This window comes from Macaca mulatta, chromosome 4 (genome assembly GCF_049350105.2).
Source record: "Macaca mulatta isolate MMU2019108-1 chromosome 4, T2T-MMU8v2.0, whole genome shotgun sequence".
Taxonomy (NCBI): Eukaryota; Metazoa; Chordata; class Mammalia; order Primates; family Cercopithecidae; genus Macaca; species Macaca mulatta.
In genome coordinates this window covers 153053401-153076266 of record NC_133409.1, presented here as the reverse complement: position 1 = coordinate 153076266, position 22866 = coordinate 153053401, and the positions used below count along the sequence as shown (strand labels likewise).

Sequence of the window (22866 nt, the reverse complement as noted above, 5' to 3'; positions counted from 1 at the left end):
CAGGTGTGTGTAAAACACCCAATATCACTAAATACCAGGAAAATGTAAATTGAACTACAATGAGATATATCTTACCCTGTTAGAATGGCTATTGTTAAAAAATAAAAATAGATGCTGGTGAGCATGTGGAGAAAGGAGAACTGTTACACACTGTTGGTGGTAATGTAAATTAGTGCAGCCATTATGGGAAACAGTAGAGTGATTCCTCAAAAAACTGAAACTATTAATAGAACTACTATCTGATGCAACAATTCAACTTCTGGGTATTCATCCAAAGGAAATGAAATCAACATATCAAAAGAGTACCTGCATGCCCATGTTTGTTGAAGCACTATTCACAATAGCAAAGATGTGAAATCAATGGGTGAATTTATCAATAGATGAATGAGTAAAGTAACTGCAGTATATACACAATGGAATGCAATTCAGCCATTAAAAAAAAAAAAAAAAAGAATGAAATCCTGTCAGTTGCAGCAATATGGATGGAACCAGAGGTCATGTTAGGTGAAATAAGCCAGGCAAGAAAAGACAAATATCACATGTTGTCACTCATATGTGTGAGCTAAAAAAGTTAATCTCACGGAGGTAGAGAATAGAATGACAGTTACCAGATGTTGAGAAGAATGTAGGGGTGGGAATATGTAGAAAGGTAGATTAATGGGTACAAATGTACAGTTATATACAAAAAATAAGTTCTAATGTTCTAAAGCACAGCAGGCCAACTAAAGCTAAAAATTATGTGTATTTCAAATAGCTAGAAGAGTGGATTTTAAATGTTCCCGACACAAAGAAAAGATAAATGCTTGAGGCAATAGATTCCCTAAACACCCTGACTTGATTACTCCACATTCCGTGCATGTGTCAAATGATCACATGTGCCCCATAAACATGTACAAATGTTATGTATTACTTTAAAAATAAACTCAACACAATATGGGACATTTTAAACAGTACAAAAATATGACCATGATAAAAAATTGCAAATATTTCCTTTTTATTAAGATCAACTTTGTAAGTTCAAGCAGAATGAAGCCCATACAGCATCAGAAGAGGTGGCTCTCCTGAGAGAATCTTCTTCCCAGTTAAAAAGGCAGAAACAGAATTCCTGGAGAAAGTAAGACTTTGGAAAACTGCACAGCACCACTTCTCGGTGTCTGGGATTGCCCAGAAGTAGGGAGAGTTCACCTTCTGGGAAAAACTAAACGTTGGTTCCTGTTCTTTTTTGTAAGACCACAATTTCAGAAAACTAAGAGAAAGCATCAGGCCAAAGGGATATACTCTTTTTTATATTTTAGAATATCCACCACCAAGTATGATCCATGCTGTTATGAGACGAATTGTGTCCCCCCAGCCAAAATTCATATGTTGAAGTCCTATGTTGAGAAGAGAGAAGTGGCTGTCTACAAGCCAAGGAGAGAGGCCTCAGAAGAAATCAACCCTGTAGCACCTTGACCTTGCACCTGCAGGCTCCGGAACTGTGGGAAAATACATATTTATTATTTCACTCACCCGGCCTGTGGTACTTTGTTATGGCAGCCCTAGCAAATTAAAACAGAAATACTACCTTTTCTACCCTGTCCTATGTATGAACATGTGATTTTTTTTAAGAGTATGAATTACCTGGGACTCCAAAGCATAGAGTGAGACCATGAAAAATGCATGATACAGGGTCATTTCCAAGCCTTTGTGGCCACCACACAAACATGGATGTGTCCCCATTTCTCTTCAGTTTCACACAGAGCAAAAGTTGTGAACATAGAATCACAAACTGTGTTTAATTCATTTGAGATATTGAGCGAGCTAGTTTTGCCCTAATTTTATAGAAAGATGATGAACAATCATAATTGCTAAACCAAAGAGGCTTTTTGGCAGGGGATGGCAGGTACTATGTTTTCTCTTACTTTTAAAGTACATTTTCCTAAAGAGTCTTGTCTAGGAGTAAATGTCATCACTTTTTTCCTCCGCATTGATCACTTGGTTCTCCCTGCATTTCAGTAATGTTGCTAGAATAGAAATGTTTGTCCGTGATTCACAGAAGAATCGAAGAGGCCCTAGGAGTAGAGAGCTTCTCCTGCGGTTACACAGCACGTGAGCGGTGGAGCAATGACAAGCACATGGCTCTCCAGGTCCCTAGTCCAGTTTTCTGGGTGCCATGAGAATTACAGCCTTTGGTTTCTCTTACATGTGGTTCATTTCTGAACCTGAGAAGGAGAATGAACCTCAGGTGACTAACAGTTTTCGCTGTTCTGCACTTGTCTGAGAATGACCCCAAAAGATTTTTAAAGACTAATTCTTTGGCTACCAACCCCATTTTGCCCAGACATCGACATGGAGCAGGTGAACACTGCCTTTACCTACGACATGCCTGAGGATTCTGAGACCTGTGTGAATCAGGTAAGCTCCACACACAGGGACATTCACTCTCCTGTTTATTTTCTGTGTCTTTTCACACTTCTCATCGTTATCCCACCCTCTGGTGTCTTCCTACTTTGGGGTCTTCTAGTTCTACCACCTGTCTCCTTCCAGGTGACTAGAGTAGGCTGGTTTGGAACAGGGCTTGGCCATCACCATTGTGTTATATGAGAATGATGCCAGGATCCTCAGTGATGGGCCACTTCGCTTTGAGGTCAGTGTTAGGAGCTGCCTGATGAGACAGACATCTCCTCCACAGTGAGTGCTGATTTCATGAAACCCTTAGGTCCTCCCTATTCCTTACTGTGTCTTCAATCCCATCACATAGGGCATGAGCACCTAATGTATAATGGACACTTGACTGGTTCATGTCCCCTGGCCTTTGATGCTGTGTTGGGATGTTTTCCTGGCCTCCATGTGGGGTATCTGTTTTCTGTCATCATATTACATCTCTCCCCCCACCTGCAAGTCCATCCTCTGAACCCAGGCAGTACACCAGCGTCTGCATGTATGCTGTGTGTTCCTGCCTTGCTTTGTCCTTTTCATGTCTTATTCTGACTGTGCCATGTTTCCTCCTCAGTTGAACAGAAGTGGTAGGAGACTCGCTCATTCTGGAATGTGACCATCTGCCCTTCAGAAGAGGACAGCAGGGTCTCTGGCCTGGGATTCTGGAGTAAGATCATGTCATCCATGACAGAGACATATGCCGCATGTTAGAAGCAACTTTTAGTGTTCCTTGTCCTGATTCCATAGAATGTTTGGCCACGGGACACCAAGCAACTATGGGGTTCCAAGTGCCTGTGTGACCCACAAAGTCATAGATTGCACAGGCCCAACAGCATCTATCATGACGTGAAAATGGTCCACCTGGGTTGTGCTTGAATCCCATGTTGACACCCCAGAAAACACCCGAGTCTGAAGTGGCACTGAACAAGCAAACAGACAAATGGAAGTTAGCCAGCCTTCACCATGGGTCAGTGCAGGCCTAGTAGGATGGGCGCATGAATGGAGCAACCACAGTGGCAGGCATGAGGCTATGTATGGGGCCAGCAGCACTAACTCCCCACTACTGCAGATCCAGCTGCTGCCACTTCTGAATGTCCAACTCATCAGCATTTGAGTCCCATGATGTGCCCCAGTGGGGCACTATTTCTTTACGTGACTACCTACTAAGTGACAAGTTGACTACTTTTAACTACTTCCATCTTGGAAGGGCCAGGGGTTCATCTTCACAGGGTTAGGCACCTATTCTATGGGTGGGTTTTCCTGTCCTGCTCTCAGACACTCAGCCAGCACCACTCTCTGGGTGATGTTGACATTCCTGATCCGCAGGCTAGGCGGTGCTCCTAGCCCATTATCTGCCTGAAGGACCCACTTGGCAGGGAAAGTTTCAGTGTTTCCATGGCTATGGGTTCCACTAATCCTATCACCATCTGCACCACAGGGGCTGCCAGCCACAAGGAATGCTGGACAGGTCTTCTACAGGCACAGCTCAGTGCCAGCCTGGAGGAAGCACTCTGAGGGGTGGGTGCCATCTTTCAGGACACGGTGCATTGTTTGAATCAGAGACATCTCTACCGTGCTGTGTTCTCAGTGGAAGAACATGTGGGTCCAGAAATCAAAAGGTGGAAGCAGGTTTGGCTCCATGTCCAATCTCTTAGATTCACTCAATGCGGTATTTTGCATATTTTATCTCCCAACTCAAGATGGATTAAAGACTTACATATAAAACCCAAAACTAGAAAAACCCTGGAAGAAAATCTAGGCAATACCATTCAGCACATAGGCATCAGCAAAGATTTTTATGATGAAATCACCAAAGCAACTGCCACAAAAGCAAAAATTGACAAATGGGATCTAATTAAACAAAAGAGCTTCTGCACAGCAAAAGAAACCATCATCAGAGTGAACAGACATCCTATAGAATGGGAGAAAATTTTTGCAATCTATCTATTTGACAAAGGTCTAATACTCAGAATCTACAAAGAACTTAAACAAATTATATGAAAAAAAACTTCATTAAAAAGTGGACAAAGGACATGAACAGACACTTCTCTAAAGACATACATGTGGCCAAAAAACATATTTTAAAAAGCTCAACACAACTGATCATTAGAGAAATGCAAGTCAAAACCACAATGAGATACCATCTCATGCCAGACAGAATGGCAATTATTAAAAATTCAAGAAAGAACAGAAGTGCTGAGCTTGTAGAGAAATAGGAATGCTTTTACACTATTGATGGAAATGTAAATTGGTTCAAACATTGTGGAAGACAGTGTGGCGATTCCTCAAAGATTTAGAACCAGAAATACCATTTGACTCAACAATCCCATTAGAGGGTATATACCCAAAGGAATATAAATTATTCTGTTATAAAGATACATGCATATGTATGTTCATTGCAGCACTATTCACAATAGCAAAGACATGGAATCAACCCAAAAGCCCATCAATGATGGACTGGATAAAGAAAATATGGTACATATACACCATGGAATATTACGCAGTTATAAAAAGGAATGACATCAAGTCCTTTGCAGGGATATGGATGAAGCTGGAAGCCATTGTCCTCAGCAAACTAACACAGGACAGAAAACCAAACACTGCATGTTCTCACTTATAATTAGGAGCTGAACAATGAGAACACGTGGACAAAGGGAGAGGAACAACACACAGTTGTTGGGGCCTGTTGGGAGAGGGCAGTGGTCGGCGGAGCATTAGAAAAAATAGCTAATGCATGCTGGGGTTAATACCTAGGTGATGGGTTGATAGGTGCAGAAAACCACCATGGCACACGTTTACCTATGTAACAACCTGCACATCCTGCACAGGTACCCTGGAATTTAAAATAACATTAAATTAAATTTAAAAACAAGCTTAAAGCATTAAAGAAAAACAATTAGATAAAAAAAGACTTTGATTTACAAAATCCTGAAACAATAGTTTGAATTTTGCTTTTAACATATATGCAAATCCTTTAATACTGTTCCCTTCCAGAGATGCAGCTTAATTCCCTCTCTTGAGTGTGGCTTGTACTTAATGACGCACTTCTGATATGGCCCAGTTCTGTGTTCCCACCCAAATCTCATCTTCAATTGTCATGCTAATTGTAATCCCCACATACTCGGGGTGGGACCTCATGGGAGGTAACTGAATCATGGGGACGGTTCCCCCAAGCTGTTCTAATGACAGTAAGTGAATTCTCATGAGATCTGTTGGTGGAAATGTAAATTGATTCAACCACTGTGGAAGTCAATGATTGAACCTATTTTTCCTAATGATCCCCCCACCACTGCCCTCCACCAACAGGCCCATGTGTGTTGTTCCTCTCCCTGTGTCCATGTGTTCTCGTTGCTCAGCTCCCAATTATAAGTGAGAACATGCGGTGTTTGGTTTTCTGTTACTCTGTTAGTTCGTTTAGTTTGTTGAGGATAATGGCTTCCAGCTTCATCCATATTCCTGCAAAGGACTTGATCTTGTGCCTTTTTAGGGCTGCATAATATTCCATGGTGTATATATACAATATTAGGGATTTGTCCCCACTTCACTCTGCTTTTCTCTCTCCTGCCACCATGTGAAGAAGGACATGTTTGCGTCCACTTCTGCCATGATTGTAAGTTTCCTGGGGTACCCTCCTCATCCATGTGGAACTGTGAGTCAATTAAACCTCTTTTCTTTTTAAATTACCCAGTCTCGGGTATTTCTTTACAGCAGTGAGAGAACAGAATAGTATAACTTCTAACTAATAGAGTAATGCTGACATAGCAGTTTGCAAGTTTGAGTGTAGAACATAAAACTCACTGTGGCTTCCACCTTCTCTCTCTCTGTCTCTGGGATCATGAACTCTGGGGGAATCCAGCTGCTATGCCATAAGTGGCCCTGCAGGAAGGTTCACGTGACTGAGAACTGAGGACTTCTAGGAACAGACAACAAGGAACTAGGCCTTTTCCAAGAGCCATGTGACTGAGCCATGTTTCATGTGAATGCTCAGCCCCAGTGAAGCCCTTAGATGATACAGCCCTTGACTGACAACTGGATTGCAACCTTGTGAGAGGCCCTGAGCAAGAAGCACTCAGGGAAACCTCTCCTGGATTCCTGATCATTGGAAACTGTGAGAGATGAGGAATATTTGTTGTTTTGAGCTGCTAAGTTTTACATAATTTGTTACGTAATAGTAAATAATACCTTTTCACAAGACAGGGTGTATTATTACATGTTAGTTTGCATTTACTCTAAATTTATCATCATCATTATTATTATTTCCAAGACAGGATCTCGCTCTGTCACCCAGGCTGGAGTGCAGTGGCTGATCACCATGCACTGCAGTGTCGACCTCCTGGGCTCAAGGGACCCTCTAATCTCAGCCTCCTGAGTAGCTGGGACTACAGGCATGAACCACCATGCCTGGCTAATTTTCTAACTTTTTTGTAGAGATGAGGGTTTCACCAGGTTGCCCAGGCTGATCTTGAACTTCTGGAGTCAACAAATTTGCCTTCTTCTGCCTTCCACGGTGCTAGGATGACAAGCGTGAGCCACCACACCTGGCCTAAATTAATTATAAGACATTAAACATGTAACTTAGTTTTAAAAGGTAAGGAGAATTTCCACAGCTGAAGAGGATGCATTTTATTACTGTTCACAATGATCACTTTACTTGAACTTCAATTTCCAACTGTGTCCCAATTAAACACAAAAGGAAGATCCAACCCTTGCTAGGATGACTCTATGATGGCCCCAACTACCACCTCCTGGTCATTCACCTTCCTCCAGTTATTCAACCAAGTCTAATGTAGATGCTGCTGTGAAGGGATTTAGCAGATATAATTAAGGGCCTCAATTAGTTGACTTTAGGCTGGGTTTTTCCTGCTTGGACTGTCCTAATCAGGTGAGCCCTTGAGAGGACTGGGTTCTTCCTGACCATAGAGAAATGCAGTGTGAGAGGGACTCAGCACGAGGGGTTTCCTCCGCTGCAGGCTTTGAAAATGAAGGGGCTGTGTAGGAAAGAACGATGGTGGGCACCAGGAATTGAGCACAGCCCTCTCTGTTCTCTACATTGACAGCCTGCAAGGAACAGGAACCTCAGTCTTACAACTGCTAGAAACTGCATTCTGCCACCTCTGTATAAGCCTAAAGAAGGATTCAAAATGAAGACTCAGGTTTGGGAAGCCCGGAACAGAGATTCCATCTACATCATGCCCAGATTTCTGACTAAGGTACTATAAACACATACATGGGTATTGTTTGGCCAGGCATGGTAGCACACTCCTGTAATCCTAACATTTGAAGAGCTGACACAGGAGGATCACTTGCAGCCAGGAGTTTGAGACCAGCCCGGGTAATATAGTAAGATACTCGTCTCTACAATTTTTTTTTTTTTAATTAGCTGGGCGTGGTGGCACTTGTCTGCAGTCCTAGCTACTCTGAAGACTGAGGCAGGAGGATTCTTTGAGCCCAGGAGTTTGAGGCTGCCGTGAGTCATGATTATGTGACTGCACTTCACCCTGGATGACAGTGGGAGACTCTGTCTCTAAAAACAAATAAATGAATACAATAAATGGGTGTTGTTTAAAGCCAATGTTTGTGACAATTTGTTACACACTGTTATCATACACAGGTTCCACAGACTCATGGAATGAACTGATGAATTGATATACACACTAGTTACATAAAATCTTCCTTAAATTTTTTAGTGTTTTACATTTTATAATTTTCTGTGATGCAATTTAATACACTTATATTTCATTCATTCAGTCAACAAAAATTAATTTAGTCCCTACAATGAACCAGGTGTCCCCTCATACGCTCACGTGCTTGGCATTCTAGAAGCTTCACAAGACCGAGGTGGAGCCACTGGAGTGTTTTAGGTGGAGAAATGACACACTTTGACTCACATTAGCAGGACCACTGTGGAGAGAACAGTCACGCAGCAAGTAATGGGAGAGTGCCAGTGTCACAATTCAGGAGTGACAGTGTGATGGGGACTAAGCGGAGAGGAGGGCCTGAGGGATAAAAGGGATAGAGGGAAGGGCTGGGGATGCAGGAGGTGAAGAAAAGGAGCAGGGGGACAGAATTCAAAAGCAGCAGAACTCTTAGGTTTGAACACATTGATTTACAGTATTTCAATACATTCATCTACAGAGCCTTGAAGGGTGTTACTTGCAGTTGGCCTTTAATACCTTAAGTGGATCTGCTTAAAAACTAATTTTTTTATGTTAATCAGGTTTTAAAAATACTAATTGTTCCTATAAAATATACACACCACTTAGATGTGGATACTTCCTAAAACCCGGCAGTGCATGAGCACTAGTGATGGGCATTGTGACTGCGTTTAGCGCTTGCAACTTTGTGGTGAATAAAGTCTGTACTGATTCCTGGTTGCAACATATAGGAACATAGTGGCTACTTTGTATTGAGGAGATATTCTGGACTCACATAGAAAGGCAGGGCTATGGAATGAAGGTAAATTTAAAATACAACAAGCAGGAGTCACAGATACATTGTCTGCGAAAGTGAAACTTAGGAGCTTTGTGAATCCTGTTGTAACGCTTTTAGACACATTTATATATCAAGGGGCCAAAGTCACATTTTTTACCGATTAGATTCCTGATCATTCAGGGGTTACCAAGATTCTGCTACTCACTGTAGTTAATAAACAAAAAGCAAACTGGTCTCTATTCTGTCTCATGCACTCAGGCGCAACTTTTCCAGATTTAAAGAAAAAGAAAAAAGAAAGAAAAGAAAAAAAAAAAGCCCTGTCTCTACACCTCCATTCCCAGGGCGAGCTCCCTCTCTGGCACCAAGCTCTCTGGGGGTGAGTTTTCTTCTAGAAGACTCCAGGGGGACAGGTAGAGTGGGAGACCAGGGAGTCCAGTTCAGTGACAGGAATTCCGGGATGAAAAGTGAAGCGAGAGGAACGGGTCCCAAGCCGCGGGTTTCTTCCCGGTTTCTCAGACAGCTTCTGGGCCAAGACTCAGGAGACACTGAGACAGAGCGCTTGGCACAAGCGAAGCGGGGTCAGGTCGAAGTCCCAGGGCCCCAGGCGTGGTTCTCAGAGTCTCAGGTCCCGAAGGCGGTGTATGGGCTGGAGAGGCCCAGCGTTGGGGATTCCTAATCTCCGCAGAGTTTCTCTTCTCCCTCTCCCAACCTGCGACGGGTCCTTCTTCCTGGACACTCACGACGCGGACCCAGTTCTCACTCCCACTGAGTGTCGGGTTGCTAGAGAAGCCAATCAGCGTCGCGCGGCCCCGGTTCTAAAGTCCACACGCATCCACCCACTGGGACTCGGAGTCTCCCCAGACGCCGACGATGGGTCATGGCGCCCCGAACCCTCCTCCTGCTGCTCTCGGGGACCTTGGCCCTGACCGAGACCAAGGCGGGTGAGTGCGGGGTCAGGAGGGAAACGGCCTCTGCGGGAGGAGAGAGGAGCAAAGGGCCCTCCCGGTGGGGGCGCAGGACCTGGGGACCCGCGCTGGGAGGAGGGTCGGGCGGGTCTCAGCCTCTCCGCGCTCCCAGGCTCCCTCTCCTTGAGGTATTTCAGCACCGCCGTGTCCCGGCCCGGCCGCGGGGAGCCCCGCTTCATCGCCGTGGGCTACGTGGACAACACGCGGTTCGGGCGGTTCGACAATGACGCCGCGAGTCCGAGGATGGAGCCGCGAGCGTGGTGGATGGAGCAGGAGGGGCCGGAGTATTGGGAGCTGCAGACACTGGGCGCCAAGGCCCAGGCACAGACTGGCTGAGTGAACCTGAGGACCCTGCTCCGATACTACAACCGGAGCGAGGCCGATGAGTGACCCCGGCCCTGGACGCATATCACTTACTCCCTGCTTCATGCCTCAGGGACGGCTCTGGTCCCCCTGAGTCTCTGGGTCCAAGATTGACCCCGAGGCTGCGGGACCTGCAAAGATCCTCGACCCTGGAGAGCCCCAGGAGCCTTTACCCGGTTTCGTCTTCAGTTGAGGCCAAAATCTCTGCAGGTTGCTAGGGGCCGGACCTGGCCGGAGCTGGGTGGGCGGGGCTGACCGCGGGAACTGAGCCAGGGTCTCACACCCTCCAGGTAATGTTTAACTGCGACGTGGGGCCCGACGGGGCCCTCAGAGTCACCCTCTGGTACACAAGCAGCCCTGGTGAGAAAAGCACCGGTGGCACTGATGGTGGTGTGAGATGATGTTGTTCTTTAGCTGCCATGAAACAGCATTTGACCTGAGGCTACATTAATAAAGATATTGCCTTTAGAATATAGAGGTGCTCTACAGTGATCATTCATTCAACTGACATTTGTTGTCTGCTAGGGATATGACTGTTTTTTGCACTTAGAAAAATCCTTAAAGTAAAAACTTAAAGATTTCCAGCCTTGTGGTGCATACATTCTAGATGCAAGCTTGTCCAACCCGCTGCATGTGACCCAGGACAGCTTTGAATGTGAGAATTTTTTGCTTATCTGTGGTGGCAAATACCATGAAAATTAAGCATGAACATTTTTTTTCTATTCTTTCTGCCCATCAGCTGTCATTAGTGTATTTTTTGTGTGGCTCAAGACAATTCTTCTTCTTCCCATGTGGCCCAGTGAAGCCAAAAAATTGGACACCTCTGTAGGCAGATGATAGATATAGTATAAGCAGAGTAGGAACAGAAGATGCTGAGTTAGAAGGTGGCAAGTGCTGTGTGGCAGGTGATCCAGAGTGCGGGCTGTGGGGACAGGGAGGTGGCTGTTGTGCTGGGTGGTCAGCATGGGCCTTGTTGCAAATGTGACCTTGGAGTAAAGATTTGAGGGATGTGAGGAGTTGTCTACAGGGATGTCTGGGAAAGTTCTTTTCAGGCAGGGAGACTTCAGTGCAGATGCACGAGGGCAGGAAATTGTCTGTGTTCCTGGAAGGACAAAGAGGCCAGAAGGGCTGGACACAGAGAAACTGAAGTGAGGTCCAAGGTGTGGCTAGAGCAGGTAGCCCTGGAGGGTGTGGGAAGGATGTTGACCTTTGCGCTGAATGACATGGGGAGTTAGAGGACAGTTTTGAAAAGTGGGATATGGTAGGACTTATCCCTTGAAAGCTTCTCTCTGGCTGCTGTGCTGAGAACAGAATTGAGAGGTGGGGACCAGTAAGGCAGTGGGGAAAACAGTGGGAAAGGAGTGCAGTATTCCAGAATGGAGACATTGCTTACCTTGACTAGGGTGTGAGCAGGGGAAATAGTGGGAACTGAAGGGATTATGGATGAATGTGAAGATGGACTTCACAGCAGTTGCTAATGGATTTATCTGTGGTGTGAGAAGAAGAATCAAGGGCACCCACAGTGTTGGACTGAGTGAGCAGAAGGGTGGAGCTGCTGTCAGTGGAGATGGGGAGACTCTGGCAGGAGCATACAGAGGAGAGGGCATCGCAGGCATCCAGTGGAGGAGACATTACAAGGAATGCAGGTGAGGGGCCCAGATGCCTCTGCGGCTACAGATTCATCATCCAATCACTCTCCTACTTCCACCAGCCCTGTGTCTCAGAGCCAGAGCACTGATTCTCCCCTGGGCTGTCCGCACAGGCAGGTGAAAGGGAAGTTACGGTCTGCTGTTGGTTATAATAAGTCACAGATTATTGTGCTTTCTCAGATAATTAAAGAAATAATAAGAGGATGTATAATTAGAACACTTAGTCACAGACTACAATAATGCAAAGTTTTTTATTCATCTAAAGAAGGAAACAGAAGAAAAATAGTTAAGCAAGAAAGAGATAATATTAGAAGGCAGCAAATGACAATGTACAGACTTAAACCCAATGAGGTCAACAATTACATTAAACATAATGGACTCAAACACTCTAATTATAAGACAAATAGTGCAAGGGGGTAAAAATAAATAAGTAAATAAATAACTAACTGTAGGCTATTGACAAAAGCCATAATTTCAGTAGAAGATACAGAAAAGTTGAAAGTAAAAGGATAGAAAAGAAATACCAGACAAACATTCATGAAAAACCACATGGAGATGCCATTTAGAAGAATTACAGGACATAAGTCTCCTGAGACATGGAGTACATGCAGACAGCTCACAATATGTTTTTCCTTTTTTTCAGAGACAGGATCTATTGCCCAGGCTGCAATGCAATGGTGATATCATACCTCACTGTAACCTCAAATTCCTGGGCTGAAGCAATTCTCCTGCCTCAGCCTTCCGAGTGACTAGGACGACAGGCATGTGCCGCCACACCTGCTATAATGTCTCATTTTCTCATTTGCTGAGGTGTGATCAAAGAAACAATATCATGCCATGTATTTGACTTGCAGCAGGTACACAACAATGTCAGGTGAATGAAGAAATAAAACCACTTAGTAATCCAAGCCATATCCACATTTACATTTTACAGGTGAGGAGCAACATCCCAGACAAGTAAAATAAACTGATTTACATCATCCAGAGCAGAATCGAGAACATATTCCCTGTGCTAAAGGAATCAGAGCTCTACCAGCGGTCATAGCAGGTATCATGCAAGTCAGATACGCTAATTACTAGAATTAGAATTGATACATTTTGAGATACACTAAACAAAGGGTTTGGAAGGACTAACTGAATGCAGACATAGAGGAAGAAAATTGATTTGTTTAAAAGATGGATAGAATCTTTAAAGAAACAACTTTTTTTTTAAGTGGCCTTATGTGGACCAAAGTAAAGATGAGCTCAAGTGTCAGGTGGAAAAATGCCTGACTAAGTGCAGCTTCCAGACCCAAGGGAGACCTAAAAATCCCGGGACATTTTCGGTTGTCACGTGGGGATTGGTGGGAGGGGGTGAGTGGGGGTGCTGCTGGCAAACCTCCCACAATGCACAGGGCAGGCCACAAGGGAGTCTCTGTCCCAAACTGTTTATAGTGCTGCTGTTGAGAAACCTGCCCCGGAGGGTAAGTGCTGTAGTGTCCTCACCATTTCACCGATTAAGAAACTGAGGCACCAGGGGGGAAACTGTCAGTAGGACCAGAGCTGCAGGTTGAATCCAGGCCACCTGGCTGTAGGGTCTTGGCTCCCCTGATTAAGTCAGGGACCCGGGAGCTGACCACAAACAATCCCAGCTGCGTTGTGCCTTCATGGTCTGTGGGCGCCCCCTGGTGTTGACACTGGGCCTATGGCCAAATGAGGCTTGAGGGAAAAGGCAAAAACAGGTTTAGGTAGGGGGATATTCCTTCAGGCTCTCCAGATTTTGAGCTATGACTTACGCTCAGAAAAAAATAATGTCCACCTTAATTATCTCTCCAACCCTGTTTTTCCCAGTCCCAGCCAGTTCCCTGCCTCGACTCCATCCATCAACATCGGCACCTGCCAGACGCCCAGCACCCACCAAGTAAGGAGTGAAAAGACCCCAGGACTAAAGGACAAGACGAGGTTCCACCCCAGCCATCCCTCCCCTCCTAGAGCTCTAGCTCTGTGCGTTTAGTGCTTAGGCTGTTAACCTGGGGTCCGCGAACCCACTTTCCTGTGACACTGCATGCAGAAGTGATGTTACATGCACACATGACTTCATTACAGGACATTGGTTATTAATATTCATCAGATCAGCTAGAGGCCCAAGATACACTCTTCCCCCAACAGCTTGTGATCCTCTGAATTAAAGAAAGGGTAGTGATTGAGGGAGGCCCTAACTCCAAATCTTCTACCACTTCCAGGAAAGTGCTGAAAAGCGGTGCAAGGTATTCAACCTGCGCTGGGGATACAGCAGGAAAGCAGAGCGTTCGCGGATTTCACATTCCATCAAAGAAATACCCCTTTGAGAAAATATCCACGTCACTTTTCTAAGCCCCAGGCAGCAGCTCAAAAAAAAAACAAACAAACAAAAAAAAATCTTGGTCCAGTGAAATCTTTGAAGACATAAAACTTTGTGAGACCTGTATTTAGAGCAAAGGACAATTTAATTTAGGGCTGCAGCAGAAAACCCCTACATCATATAGGGTTTTTCCTCATCATGAAGGTCCCCTGAAGGGACCTTCTCCCCTCAGCAGTGCATAGTGAGGCCATTGCTGTGTAAAAAGATAGAATCTCTTTCATTCCTGATGTTTACACTTACTACTCACTCTTTGACTTTGTAGATGCCAACTTCACAATAGACATCTTTCGGTTAGTTTCCTTACTCTGTCTAAGCAGAGAATTTGAAATTGTTTCTGAAGCAGAAAACCAGGGACTTGTTATATGAGCTATCACCCTACTCTGTGGCTCTCTTAAGCAATAAGCATAAGAGATGGTGGGCCAACAGAATGTGTAGCAAGGTAAACATAAACCCTTCATTTCAGCCTATGTTTCAGTTTGTCTAGTGATGTTCTAGTCTTGCTCCAGTCTTAACATTTTAAAATTTATAATTGTACTTGCATTTGAGTTTATAAGAAGTCATATATATTCATTTCTGTTGGGTTTGTCAGTGAAAGCCTTCTCAAAACAACTGTGGAGGAAAGACAGGTAAATAAATGCATGGTGCTCCCATGTGTTAGTGCTCACTGCATCTTACAAATGTGTCAGCCCCACTGCAACACATGGTGCATCTACAAATGGTGCTGGGAACCTGGATATCCACATGCAAAAGAATGATGCTGGAGAAAATTCATGCCCTTCCATTACACCCTTTTCAAAAATAAAGTCAGAATAACTCAAAGAACTAACCTTAAGAGTTGAACCTGTAAAACCCTTAAGAAAATACTGAGGAAAATCTTATGGACATTAGAATTGGTAGTGGTTTCTTGGTTGGTGACCACTAGTACAAGTAACATAAGAAAAATGACAAATGAGACTGCATCAAAATTTAAAAACTTTTTTGCATCAAAGGACACTGTTAAGAGAGTCAAAAGAAAATGCACAGACTAGGAGGAAATATTTGCCAATCACATATCTGATAAAGAATTAATATCCAGAACATGTAGAGAACTACAATTCAACAATAGCAAAACAATCTCATTCAAAAATGAGTAAAAGACATGAATAGACAATTCTCCAAAGAACATATACAATAAGGACATAAAAATAAGGAATGCTGGTTAGGCATGGCGACTCACGCCTGTAATCCCAGCACTTTGGGGGGCCGAGGCAGGTGGATCACAAGGTCAAGAGATCAAGACCATCCTGGCCAACATGGTGAAATCCCGTCTCTACTAAAAAAAATACAAAAATCAGCTGGGCATGGTGGTATGCACCTATAGTCCCAGCTGCTCAGGAGGCTGAGGTAGGAGAATCACTTGTACCTGGGAGGCGGAGGTTGCAGCAAGCCGAGATTGCGCCACTGCACTCCAGCCAGGCGACAGAGCAAGACTCCATCTCAAAAAAAAGAAAGAAAGAAAGAAAGAAAAGAAAAGAAAAAGGAAAGCTGATAAGGACATAAAAATATGGTAAACTTCACTAGGCCAAATGTTGGTGAAGATATGGAGAAACTGGAACACTTGTACACTGCTGGTGAGAGTGTACAGTGGTGCAGCCACCATGGAAAACAGTACAGTGGTTCCTTAAGAAAGTAAAGATAGAATTACCTAAGATTGGATAAACGACCCACATTGCACATACACATGGAATATTATTCAGCCTTAAAAGTGAATGAAATTCTAATTGGATGAGCCTTGAAAACACTGTAAGTGAAATAAGCCAGAAATAAAAACAAATATGATATTTTACTTATATGAGGTAGCTAGAATAAGCTAATCCATAGAACCAGAAAGTAGAATAGAAGTTACCAGGGAATGGGCAGTTACGTTTTAATGGGTACGGTTTCCATTTGGGATGATGAAAATGTTCTGGAAATGGATATTGGTGGTGACTACACAACATTGTAAATGTGCTTAATGCCACCAAATTGTACACTGAAAAAATGGTTAGAAGGTAAATTATATAGTATGTATGTTTTATCACAATTTACAAAAAATATATCAACACTAAATCCAATCACAGCTATCATCGAGATTATTTTATCATGATGTTTCAACAAGCATGTTGCCACTGTGGGGGGCGGGGAGGAGGGTCATTAGGGTTCTTATGCCACTATGTTCTTTTGTGTCACTCCTCAGCCACTTTGGAACTGTGCTTATGCATCCCAATTCCTGATCTGCTAAGTACTTTCAGGAAAGTTATTCACATGGTAAAAACTCATTAAGCACCTAACTTGTTCTTGGTGCTCTACTCTATGGAGCTGATCTCAGAAAAAAGAATCAAATTCGTTGGACCTCACAGATAGCACAGGTAGGGGGTTGGAACATGGGTAAGGAAATTATAACACAACATGTTACAGTATTTTATATTACTTTTTTCCTTTGAATGCTACATTATTAATATTTTATAATGACTGTACTGACTTACATGTACCAATGATTCCAAATTAAAATTACTGCTTTCTCTGTTTCTTTCTTATATATTTTTCTGTCTTTGTAAGTAGTTTTAGAGTGGGCATTTTGGAAATAGCCCAACAATTTCATTTATATGATAATGTTTTGTTTACTCTTATTCTTGAAAGATGGATTTGCCAGCCACAAATTTCTATTTGACATTGGCTTTCTCTCGGCTCTTTGATGATTATGCCTCTTCTGGCTGCTGTGGCTGACAGGGAAAAATCAGTTACATCTTAAACCAGTTGCTTCTTAGATGATCTGTGTTTCTTCTGCAGCTATTTTGAAGATGACCGTTTCCCTTTAACATCTGAAGTTCCAGTGCAGTGTGAGTAAATGTGGATCCTTCATTCACAGTGCTATGTATACACTTGCTTCACCTTTACCCATAAACTATTTATGGAATGCCTCATACATTTACTCACTTCGTGATGTGTAGGAATTTAACTAGACTAATGTTAAATCTCATTTGGCCACCATTTACATTGTGAAATCCAAAATAATGGCCCCACAAATATGTCCAAGCCCTAAGCCTATCACCTTTAGATATGTTACCTTACACAACAAAAGAGATTTTACTGACATGATTAAGAGGATGGACCTTTAGATGGGGAGATTATCTTGGATTTTCTGGGTGAGCCCAATCTGATCACATGAATCCTTAAAAGTAGAGATGACTGAAGAAATGTGGGTCAGTTGGAGTGCTGAATTTCTTTTACAGTAATTTCTTCATCTACTAAAATATGATTGCCTCTGTTTTTTAATTCAGAGTGGTGAAATGCATTAAAAGATTTAAAATTTATATATTATTACATTCTTAGGATACATAACTTGGTCAACATAGTCTATTCATTGCATACAGGTAGATATAGTCTACTAATATTTTTCTCAGGATTTTCACATATAATTATATAAAAGTGATATTCCTATAATACTCTTTCTTTATTGATTTCCTAACTGGTTCTAGAATCAATGTTATTCGTGCCTAAAAATTTGAGTTGTTTGGATTTTCCTATGATTCCCTATATATCTTGAATATTTTATATAAGTCCATTATATGTTTGATACATGAGCATACTCATAAAACTGGATATGTTTGAAGGGAAATAGAATATTTACCATTGTTTTAACTTCTTTACTTGTAATAAGTCTTTCTGTTGACACAATTTTTCAGTTTCAAGACTATTTAAATCTCTCCTATATCTGCAGTGGTATATTTGTTATGACACTGTCTTGTTCTTAATTAACATTGCCTGTTTTATTTCTCTGTTCAATGAACAGCTGCTTTTGGCAGGCTGGGTTCTCAGCAGTGGCAGCTGCCAGGTCAGCCTTGGTGAGTGGAGAGTCAATTGCTGCGTCCATGCAGTATCCATCCCAGCCACCACGGCCGCTTTGTGCACAGACTCCATGAGCAAGCCCTGTGCGGCTGAGTGGCATCATCCATCAAGCCATCTTGCCCACCTGATTACAGGGAGCCCCAGCCCCTTGGAGCCCCTCTGTTACGCATCCACGTGCAACCACTATCATCACACAGTCTGCGCATAGCAAGAGGCCTATGCAAACCTCTCTACCCCCTAATTTTTCATCTTTATTTTTCCCAAGTTCCTGACTTGCAAGCAAACCCATGAGCCACTGCCCATGACTCATTCACTCATGCACTACTGGGGCATCATTTCACACCCCCCGCCTTCCATGGGCCTGTGTGGGATTTCATTTCTAGTTCCTGGCTCAACAGCCATTACCAAAGCTGTTTTGGTGTCAGCTCCCAAGCCTACTGCTCTTGTTGTAGGTTCTCCTCCTTATATCTGAGTCACAGGCATTTATTTCCTGGGATTTTTAATAATTGCACTGATTTGTTCAATGCAGCATTTTTAAAGACTTCCAGCAAGGGAGATTCTATATTAGCTTAGAGAGAATTGTTTCAAAACATCAGAAATGTATACTGGAAAGAAGGACAACAAGCATGGAGAATGGTGGACAAACCATGAGTGGGCCATGGATTTTCATAAAGTGAGCAGTTGAGCAAACAACACTCACATCAAGGTACAGCATTTCCAGCCTCCAGGAAACACCCTTAGGTTCTACTTGATCATAAATCACCCCCCTCCGATGCTAGAGCAGCCACTTTCTTCATTTCTAACACCATAGATGAGATTCGTCAGATCTGAATACAGTCACCTCATGTCCTGGGTCTTGCTGTGCGTGATCGTAGCCTGCTCACGCCAATGGCTGTCAGTGCTCCATTTTACAAATAGTTCACTCTTCTGTCCCTGCACTGTTGATAAACATGTGTGTTATATCCAGATTTTACAAACTGTGCTGCTATAAATAATATTTTCACATATTTTGGGACACAAATGCATGCATTTCTATTGGTATATAACCAAGAGTGCAATTGCTGGGTCATAGGTGAGTGAATGCTTGGTTTAGTCTCCCAAAACACAAGTGTCTATGGAACCGACAAATAATAGATAGGGGTAAATCTCTTATTCTAGAAATTATTTAGCTAATACATGAAAAGAAATGAAAGACTGAGACTATAACCCTTTTGCAATCCACAGTGAACTAACAGATTTCGCCATTGAACAGCAATGGCAATTAACATCATAAGAAAAGAATTAATCAGTATTACATTATTCTTCTTGATGAAAAACATGATATTGTACTGTGAATCCTGAAAATCTGAGACAGATCTCAGTTAATTTGGAAAGTTTATTTTGCCAGCGTTAAGGATACATGCCCATGACACAGCCTCAGGAGGTCCTGACTACATGTGCCCTAGGCTGTCAGAGCACAACTTGGTTTTATACATTTTAGGGGGACATGAGACTTTAAAGGGACATGAGACAGTGATCAATATATGTAAAATGAACATTGATTCCGTTCAGAAAGGTGGGACAACTCAACCAAGGAGGGGGCTTCCAGGTCACAGGTAGATGAGAGACAAACAGTTGCATTCTTTTGAGTGTCTGATTAGCCTTTCCAAAGGAGGCAATCAGACATGCATTTACCTCAATGAGCAGAGGGGTGACTTTGAATAGAATGGGAGGCAGGTTTGCCCTAAGCAGTTCCCAGCTTGACTTTTTCCTTTAGCTTAGTAATTTTGGGGCCCTAAGATTTTATTTTCCTTTTACAGAACCATCAATACTTACAAAAAACAAAACAAACAAACAAAAAAAACCCTGAATATACACAAACCTCTATATCAAACAACCAATTTATAGAAAATACAGTAATAGAAACACATTAAACCACACCTTGGTGTGCAATCCACAAAATGCAAACAACCGGAAAGCTTACCATACAATATAAATTTCAAGGAGAAACCTATAGAACAAATGAGAACAAAAAACATATTTTTAAAGGTAAAAACTAAACTATAATTTTGGATGAAAATATAAAATAGAACAAAGGAGTGATGATCATAAAAGTCAGGTGAGGTTTTACTTCAGGAAGGGAATATTTTATCATTGAGGTAGGGTAATGATGAAGCTTCTGGGTTGGCTGACAAACGTCTCTCTCTGGTGATTAAAGAGTGGTTACCTTTTATCGAAGGGCACCATTTTTAGACAGTTTTTCTTTAGACAGTTTTATTTTATGACTAAAAAAGCTAATGGAGAATAAGTTATGGGTTATGGTTCCTGTTCTGCACAAAGCCTCCTCCCCACCCTCCTCTCCAGAAACTGAGCACCCAGAAGAACTGGCAACCACAGGACCCCTGGCAGGGCTACCTCCCTTCTGGGTGTGTGTCCAGCTCACATTAATACAGGAGTCATTAAGAAATTATTTCAGACAGTTAGAGAGAATAAAAGAGTTCCCAGTGGAATTTTGCTTTAATAAAAAGGAGCCCCAACTCCATTTCTTTTCTAACAGAAAGTAGCCTGAAAAGTCAAGCTGCAAGCAAGCTGGAAGCTTGAATATGCAAATGCCGGCAGCTATGCTAAAAGCCAGGCACACACAACATGGCGGCTTCCCCCTCCCTTTTCTTTGCTGCCACATGTGTGGGTGTCATGGCACCGGCCAGGTAAAGCCACATGTGCAGGTGTCATGATGCCAGGCAGGTGGAGGCCACATTTACATAATAAAGGACTAGGGTGGGAGGGCCAGTTTCTTCACAAGCTATGTAAATGGCACACCTGGTCAAACCAATCCCTTGAACCCTATGTAAATCACTGCCTCCTGAAGCCTTTCTATAAATTTGATTGCATCCCACCTCAAACCCGGAAACCCTCTTGGGGTAACCTGTTTTCTCTGTATGATAAAGCTTTCTCTCTCTTCTTTGTCTATTAAACTTTCCACTCCTTAACCTGCTCCATGTGTGTGTCCTTGTCGTTAACCATCTTGGCCCAGGACAACAAACCCGGGTTTTTACCACAGATATCAAAGCCGTTTCAACATCGCCACAGGCAGTGGGTGTGGTATATTCTTTGAGGCCTGGATGAACCTGATAGGACACAGCTGAGGGGAAGACTTCACCCAGTCTGCAGGCTTTGGCCATCAGTGGAGAAAACACAGGTTCTCAGCTCTCCACAGGTGCCATCATGGCCAGAGCCTCCTCTCTGCATGGGTAGCGAGGCTTGGCCCTTCCCCTGAACACAGTGACAGGGATCTCCCTAGAGTGGGAGATGACATTATTCCTCCTCCAAAATGGTTTAACCTCATGCTTTTTCTGCTTTACAGGAAAGTTAACTCAGGCTGGTGTCCAGTGAAAAAATCCCAGGCACACAGGTGGATCTCAGGGCTATGATCTATCTGGGAAAGGAAGAGCGCCGGTCACCAGGTGGCGCCACTGTGCTGCTCCTTCACCCAGGAGGTGGATGCTGGGGCTGAGCTTCAGGGTAGGGAGAGGATGTCATTCCTCATTTTCCAGGTTCCAAGTAAAAACCCTCCTGCCCAGCCCATTTGGTTCTCCCTGAATCCTCAACTCTAACAAGGTTTTTTTGGTTTGGTTTTTGTTTTTTCACTTTAAGTTCTGGGATACATGTGCAGAACTAGCAGGTTTGTTACATAGGTACACGTGCGTCATGGTGGTTTGCTGCACCTATCAACCCTTCATCTAGGTTTTAAGCCCCACACGCATTAGGTATTTATCCTAATACTCTCCCTCCCCTTGTGCCCCACCCCGACAGGCTCCACTGTGTGATGTTCCCCTCCCTGTGTCCATGTGTTCTCATTGTTCAACTCCCACTTATGAGTGAGAACATGAGGTGTTTGGTTTTCTGTTCCTGTGTTAGTTTGCTGAGAATGGTGGTTTCCAGCTTTATCCATGTCCCTGCAAAGGACATGAACTCATTCTTTTTTATGGCTGCAAGGACTGTCTTTTTCTCATCTACCTGGGCAGGTCTTTTTGACTCAGGAAAGTGGATGTGATTGTTAGATTCACCACATCCTTGTTTATTGTGTTGCCAGTAAAATGAAATCAAAATACACACTGCATAAATAATAAAATAACCCATAACAAGCAAATATTTATAATGTACTGACACCACTGAGGTTTCTTCCAAGTGTTGGCACAGCTGCAGACACACCTTTTCTCTTGAGTCAAGACACTGGGTACAGTGAAATGGGAAGAAACCCCAGTCACTACAGAAAGGGCCCCCATGGAAGAGGCCTGGCAGGGGAGTCAGCTGTGCCAGGTCCACCATATTTGGGGATGACTCCCCCTTTCTGGGCAGGACTTTTTAAAAAAATTCTTTTTGTATTCACATTAGTTCTGAAATTGCAGGATGCTGAGAGGCAGCACTGGTCAGTTATGCTGTCTCTTTCTTCCCTATTAAATGCTGTGCCAACTGGTGCCTTCATACGTTTCTATCCTCTTCCTAGAGAGGAGCAAAACAATAATGGACAACACTGAAACATACAAGCTTACTTTAAATATGTGCTGTCTGAAGTAGCTACTGAAAGATTAGTTCCACCAAAATGAGGGAAGGTACAGAAAAAAACATTTGCATAGCCATGTTCATAGCAGCATTATTCACAATAGCCAAGACATAGAAGCAACCAAAACACCAATTAACAGATGAATTGATCAAGAAAATGTGGTATATACAGACAATGGAATATTATTCAACCGAAAAAAAGGACATCCTGTTATATGCTGCACTATGGATGAACCTGGAGAAACAATGG

The 22866-nt window shown here is 43.1% G+C and overlaps 1 long non-coding RNA gene and 2 pseudogenes across 2 annotated transcripts in view; 1 reads left to right on the top strand and 2 right to left on the bottom strand.

The window, feature by feature from the left end:
* The window catches only part of LOC712069 (uncharacterized), a 241669-nt gene that overhangs the window by 152088 nt on the left and 66715 nt on the right, over nt 1–22866 (bottom strand). The window lies entirely within an intron of this gene.
* Nucleotides 9269–10367, top strand: LOC114669808 (saoe class I histocompatibility antigen, C alpha chain-like; annotated as a pseudogene). Its single transcript, XR_013416722.1, has 2 exons — nt 9269–9791; nt 9928–10367. The product of XR_013416722.1 is annotated as a saoe class I histocompatibility antigen, C alpha chain-like (transcript).
* LOC144340519 (uncharacterized) lies at nt 10390–11794 on the bottom strand (annotated as a pseudogene).